This window comes from Netta rufina, assembly GCF_964035555.1.
Source record: "Netta rufina genome assembly, chromosome: 10".
Lineage (NCBI taxonomy): Eukaryota > Metazoa > Chordata > Aves > Anseriformes > Anatidae > Netta > Netta rufina.
The window spans coordinates 17,253,693-17,259,692 of NC_140133.1; positions in this window are offsets into that span (position 1 = coordinate 17,253,693).

Consider the following 6,000-nt stretch of genomic DNA (forward strand, 5'->3'; position numbering starts at 1 on the left):
GTTTTTCACCAAGCAGAGAACACAAGGATGCAAAAATCCAGACTGTGGACTAAAAGGTTTTGTAGCAAGTCCAGATTCTCTGGTCTAAAATTAAAAGGAGATGAAAGGAAAGTTGGGACTTCCCTCCCTCCGATAGCCCTTGGAGATCAACAGCTCCTTCTCCAATAAAGCACAGAGAGCAGCTTCCAAAATGTAACATCACAGGTAGAGAGCAACTTGTGCATCGGAAGTTTTCTCATCAACTAGAAAACATCCAGGAAAAAAAAAAAAAAAAAAAAGATGTTGACTCTGCCACAGTTTTGCCATGTGAATCAATCATATACCAGCCAAACATCACTTCAGTTTCAGCATGAGCTATCATTTCCTAACTTTCAGTGAAAAACATCCATTCCAACTGGCCATTTGCCTCCAAGTACAAAAACAAATCTTCAGGCCACAGCATTTCAAATGAAGATTACTCTCCAAGAAAATAAAATCCCCTTTCCAATCAGCTGCAAATAAAACTCTTGCTTCCTCATTCTAGGCAGGACTCCCTGAGCAGAAGTGTCCCTTGTCTGCCAGGCTGTAAATTTGAGGTGCTTTAGGGTTATTTTATTTTATTTTATTTAAGATTCTAAGTAAAAAAATAAAAATAAAATAGAATCACTAAGGTTGGAAGAGACCTTCAAGATCATCTAGTCCAACCATCACCCTACTACCAATGCCACTCACTAAACCATGTTGTGACATTTAACTCTGGTGGTATGCAAAAGATAGTAACATTTCTAATTAAAAACCCCATTAATAGAAATTTAAACAATTCCAGAGTCTGGAATGCTTGTTTATTTACTGAAGATAACCAGGATTGTTCAAAATATTTTCAGTACTTGAAACACTACAAATCTCTTAGACTTTTGCATGATTTGCTTTTTTAAATTTTTCTTTATTTCTTTACTTCTACACTTAGATTTCTTTGTTTTTACACTTATTTCCAAGCCTGACCAACATTACCCAAGAAGTGAGAGCTACGGGAACGCAAAGCCAAGGAAAACAAGCTGAAATCAGTATTCTTCATGTTGTTCCTTTTTCTGTCTCAACTAGAGCAAAAAAAGCAGAACTACCTCTTACTTACCAGCTACTGAATATTTAAGTGACCGTCAAACGATTAACAAACCGATGCTGTCTTTATCTCAAAACTAAAAGCTGTCCTTCTTAGGGGTTTAAAGATTCTTCCTTGACTGCATCATTTAAAACAAACAAACCCGAGATGTTAATTCCTCCAAAAATTTCCTTCAAAAATGTTCCCATCTGTCACTGTCTGTGAATCTCTCATACCTTAGGGAAAAAATTACTTTAGCTGTGGTTTGGTTATCCTTAGTCTCACCATAATTGCAATATGTTTAAACAGAAAAACACGGTGATTTTCTGTTTCGTACAGAAATTGGAACCGGTGTTAGAGCTCACGTATAGGATTGTGGCCAGGCTCTCAGCTGGACTGTCCAGCCTGTTGAGGCCACATCCCCTTCCCTCTCATGGAGGTAAGGAAACACTGAGAGCCAGAAAAAAAAGAAAAAAAAAAAAAAAAAAAAGAAAAAAAAAAAAAGGAAGAAAAAGAACAAAACTCTTTAAGTTTCTTGAAATACATCCCGCCTTGCTTTGGGCTGTTTTTGATTGGCTTCTGTATAATTAGTTCCTGCTTGCAATTTCGGTGATAATTGCACTCGATATTAATTGAGCATATATTGTACTCCATGCAGTCAGCAAGTGATGAAGCTGTCGGTATTTTGTTAGCTATTACACTGCCTGATTCTTATGGGCTGTTTGATACTGGTAACAAATTAGCCAATTTATACATCATAAATAAGATTCAAAAGCCCGGCTTTATCAGCTGGAGAGAAAAATGCTGTTATCTTGGTTGACAAAACGCTTGTACTAAGATTCCCAGTGCCTTTTGGCAGGAATTCATCAGAGCAGATGTATTCCTTCTATTGGGCACCATTTGGTTCAATTATTCTTAATGTTTAATGGCAGAATAATTGGACTAAATGGTAATATATACTCCAATAAAATACTTCCATCAAATACTTTAATTGCTAGATCTCCATAACCACAGTGCTGAGCTCTTTACTCTGCTTATTGACATTTGACAGACCATGATCTCAATACATTATTTCCATAAATCTCTTGATGAGCTTTATCAGAGGTGAGGGTGAGCCCGTGTGAGCAGGTCCTCCTGCGGCAAATGGACTGGGGAACGGGAACAAATAGGGACAAAACCCAACGTAACACAAAGGGTGGCCGTGCTTGTTGTGTGCATGCAAGGCACGCTCCAAACAAGGCCTAAGTGACCTCCGAATCACCAAAATCACCGCAGGCATCGCTTCAGTAGCACCAGCTACTAGCTGCACCAGCTCTAGGAGCGGGACGAGCTCGTGCAACCAGCAGAGCTCCCAGCTTCTGCAAAAACCAGGAGCGGAGGGAGCAGGACAGAAGGCAGCAAGGGAAGCGAGTCCCTCCTGGGGCCCCAGACGGCCCCAGTCTGCCGAGGCACCTGCTTTAACTCCAAGCAAACAGCAAAGCGGCACAAAAATCCCTGGTGAACAACTCTGCTGGGGATTGTTAGAGGATTAAACAGAGCAGAAAGAACGGGGAAGAGACGTATTTTTAAAGCTCCTCAATTTATTTCTATTTGCTGGCACCCACCTCGTCTGGAGAGGCAGGGGATGAAGACCAGGGGCCACAGCAGCTGCTCCCATCACAGAGAGTCCCCATGGGCGACAGACCAGCCAGCACAGTCCCACTCACAGCTCGGGCCTGAGAAATGAAATATTACACCTGAAAAATGAAATACTGCAGTTATGGATGCTGTGACTAATTAATAAGTTGACTTTTTATCAGAAAGGTTTTTGTTTTTTTTTTATTTTACCAATCTGTTTTCTTTTGTCTTTTCTGGGGAAAGGTAGAGAACTGATTGAAAATTGAAGGGGACTCACGGTGGCAAAATGCCAGCCATGAAGGCTTTCATCACTGTATAACATTTACACATGCTGCAAGGAAAAGCAGGAATCTTTGGGGGGTCTTTTGGATCCAAAAGTTTTGACAGTTCAGTTCAGTCATGAGCAAACCTAACTGTTAACCGCTCCCTGGTGTTGGAGGAGGCGTGGTACTGCTTGCTAGGAGGGGAAAAGGCATTACTGCAAAGCCTTGACGGAGCACCTACTCTTGAGTTTCTGAATTAATGTGTGAATTGTGACCCACAGGTACTGAGCTAGGGCTGGGGGCCTGTGACAACAGCAGAGGGATGGCACAGCTGGTCCTGAAGGCTGGGAGTGACACAGCCCCGTTGTGCAGCTGCTTCTAGTACCCGTCTAGAAGAGGCTCGAACACAGCACGTGGGTGGCTCTGTTAGAGCAGCAACAGACAGCTGAACAAAAGGGACCACACATGAAAGCCCTGCTGTACCGGCTGCAAACACAGCCTTTGCTTCTGCTGCTGTGGCTGCATTTTCAGATCTTTGCAAGATCTGGAAATGACTGGGGCAGGGCTCGTGCTGTGATGTGAAAAAGCTCAAGCTTAATGATGAAACCTGGAAATCAATCGTAAGAAGCATGCACAGCTCTGGCAGACCCCTCCGTGTCTTTTGAAAACAAGCCACTTTCAAAGGGCAGCCCCATGAGGGTGTAGCTGGGAATTTCCCAGCTAGAAAAGCCAATGCAGCTGTCATGCAAGAGCAGGCTGGCTTCAGCAGATGGAGCATGACAGCGACAATTCCTTAGGCTTGTGAGCAGCTATTTCGACAATGGGTATAATCCAGAGCATATTGAAAAAAAATAAATAAATCAATGGATGGATAACGTTAAGGAAATCAATAGGATTGAAGATCTAAAGTTGAGCTGTACACATGGAGAACTGACACAGGCCTGCTGTTGTCCTCAAAGGTTGTCTTGATGTGGAGGAACTCAATTATGGACATCGGCATGAGAGCAGCACTGTTCTGCACCCGCCACAGAAATAATGGAAAAAAAAAAAAAAAAAAAGATTCATTCTCTTTCAAGTGACATTCTGCATGTCTGAGAAAATTCACTTTCTGCTCCAAGAATTATCTGAAGCAAACCCACGGACCGATGACCAGATGTTCACAGACGAGCTGTGGAGGTGTGGTACGTCAAACATTGCACCGGGGCTACATGACAATAGTTATGGAAGACTAAATGCAAGATAATTTATGCTTCATTTTCCCCGTGTTTTGCACATGCTTCTTCAGAGCACAGCTCGAGGGGGATTAACATCTTCACATCTGAAGTGGCAGTCCTCCTGCTGTGCAATATGGGAGAAGCACTTGGGAAAGCACTAGAAAAGGGCACTGGCACTAACAGCTTCCCAGCTCTTCACAACTCGGGATGGAGGCTGAGCTTTCCTACTGAAAGGCAGCGGGACTCCCCCAGAGCTGCAGGCCGCCTGTTTTCGCCGACCTGGCTCCCCCCAGCCCAGGATATTTGGGTATAGGAGACAAACACCATGCTGCTGCCAGCATCCTTTGCATGCAGCCTCTGGTCCAGCTGGGGGAACAGGCCAATTCTGCTAAGCAAGCAGCCCGGTTAAGGCAGGGCACCAAACACCATTTGTTTTTGAACTGTGCTGCCCTGCTTGGCCCGTGTTGGGTCACAGGGCCAAACAGAGCAGCTCTCAAGCACAAAAGGGCATTTTCTAAACCCCTCCACTGCCCCATCCGTGAAACCAAGGAGGAATGGGACTATAAGGACTTGCTGCACTGCCCTTTGTTGCCTGGTATTTTTTTACTTCTGTTTTTGGAGCAGCTGGAGAGCAGCAGTCGGCATCGAGCTGCAGAGAGGCTGCCACATGCAATTACAGAGAAAGTCTTGAAGGACACAGTGCCGAGGCAGAGAGACATCTGAAATAAACTTAACGGGAACGGCTTTGTTTAGCTGCGTGGCCTTTTGCTGCCCTGTAATTCTTTATGTCGATGATAATAGAAAGATCAAATTTCTCATTTTCCTATCTCTCTATCTAGAGAAATGCAAAAACTCCTAGGTTTGATCTCCCCGAGCCTTCCTTTCCTATCGCCACTTACAGATACTTTGTCACTGTCACCTCTTTGACGGTGGCCTGCATGTGTTCATGCGCGTGTCCCGAGGAGCTGCTCTGGTAAATAGAAAGGACCCAGTTTCCAAACCCCATTGTGCTGCACATCCCAACAGCACTTTATAAATGAAGTAACCTACTTCTGTCAGTTGCTTCTTTCTCCCCAGGCTTGGCCATTTCTGTTAGGGTTCATTTCAGATTAGCCTGGATGTTACCGGGAGCTGAGGGACAGGATACTTCCCTGTCCTCCCAGACTCAGGGAGACCAGAATGAGACATCACCTGTCCCAAGGAGGTGGGAGAAGGGAATATTAGCCTCTAAAAGAGAAGAGAATATTGGCACTGCTTTTTCTTCCTCGATGATGTGGGAACACTCCAAGGACACGTGGAGGGCTGAGGTGTGAAACCATCACAGCTCCAACATGGAGCTTCTTCCTTGCAAGCAAGGTGGCATCACAGCCTGGCACTGTGATCCATGACACACAGAAAATCTTTTCCCTCTTCAGTTCTCCAAGTTCTATGGAAAAGGAATGGCCTCAAAAAAATGGGGGCCCCAAATTCACTAAAACTTCTTCTGCTAGGCTCCCAGCTCTTGGCTACATCAGGTTTTAGCTCATAGTGGTCCTCTCTGAAGAACAACGTGCAATAATCCATGCACACGTTTATTTTTAATCTTTAGCTGGTACTTTGTGAGGCCAAACAAAGACACAGACGTGTTCAGGATTCTACCAAGGCTGCATGTGTCTCCGGATAAAAGGATCCTGACATCAAACCGACTGCAGCTGGGCTGGAAAAAGTTTTAAATCACTGTGATCAACATGAGTTTTGCACCAAAGTACAAATACGAATACCGTGATTTCCTCTGGGTGACAGGCAAATCCTGTTATTCTCCTTATGAATGGGCCTCATTAAGTGAAAA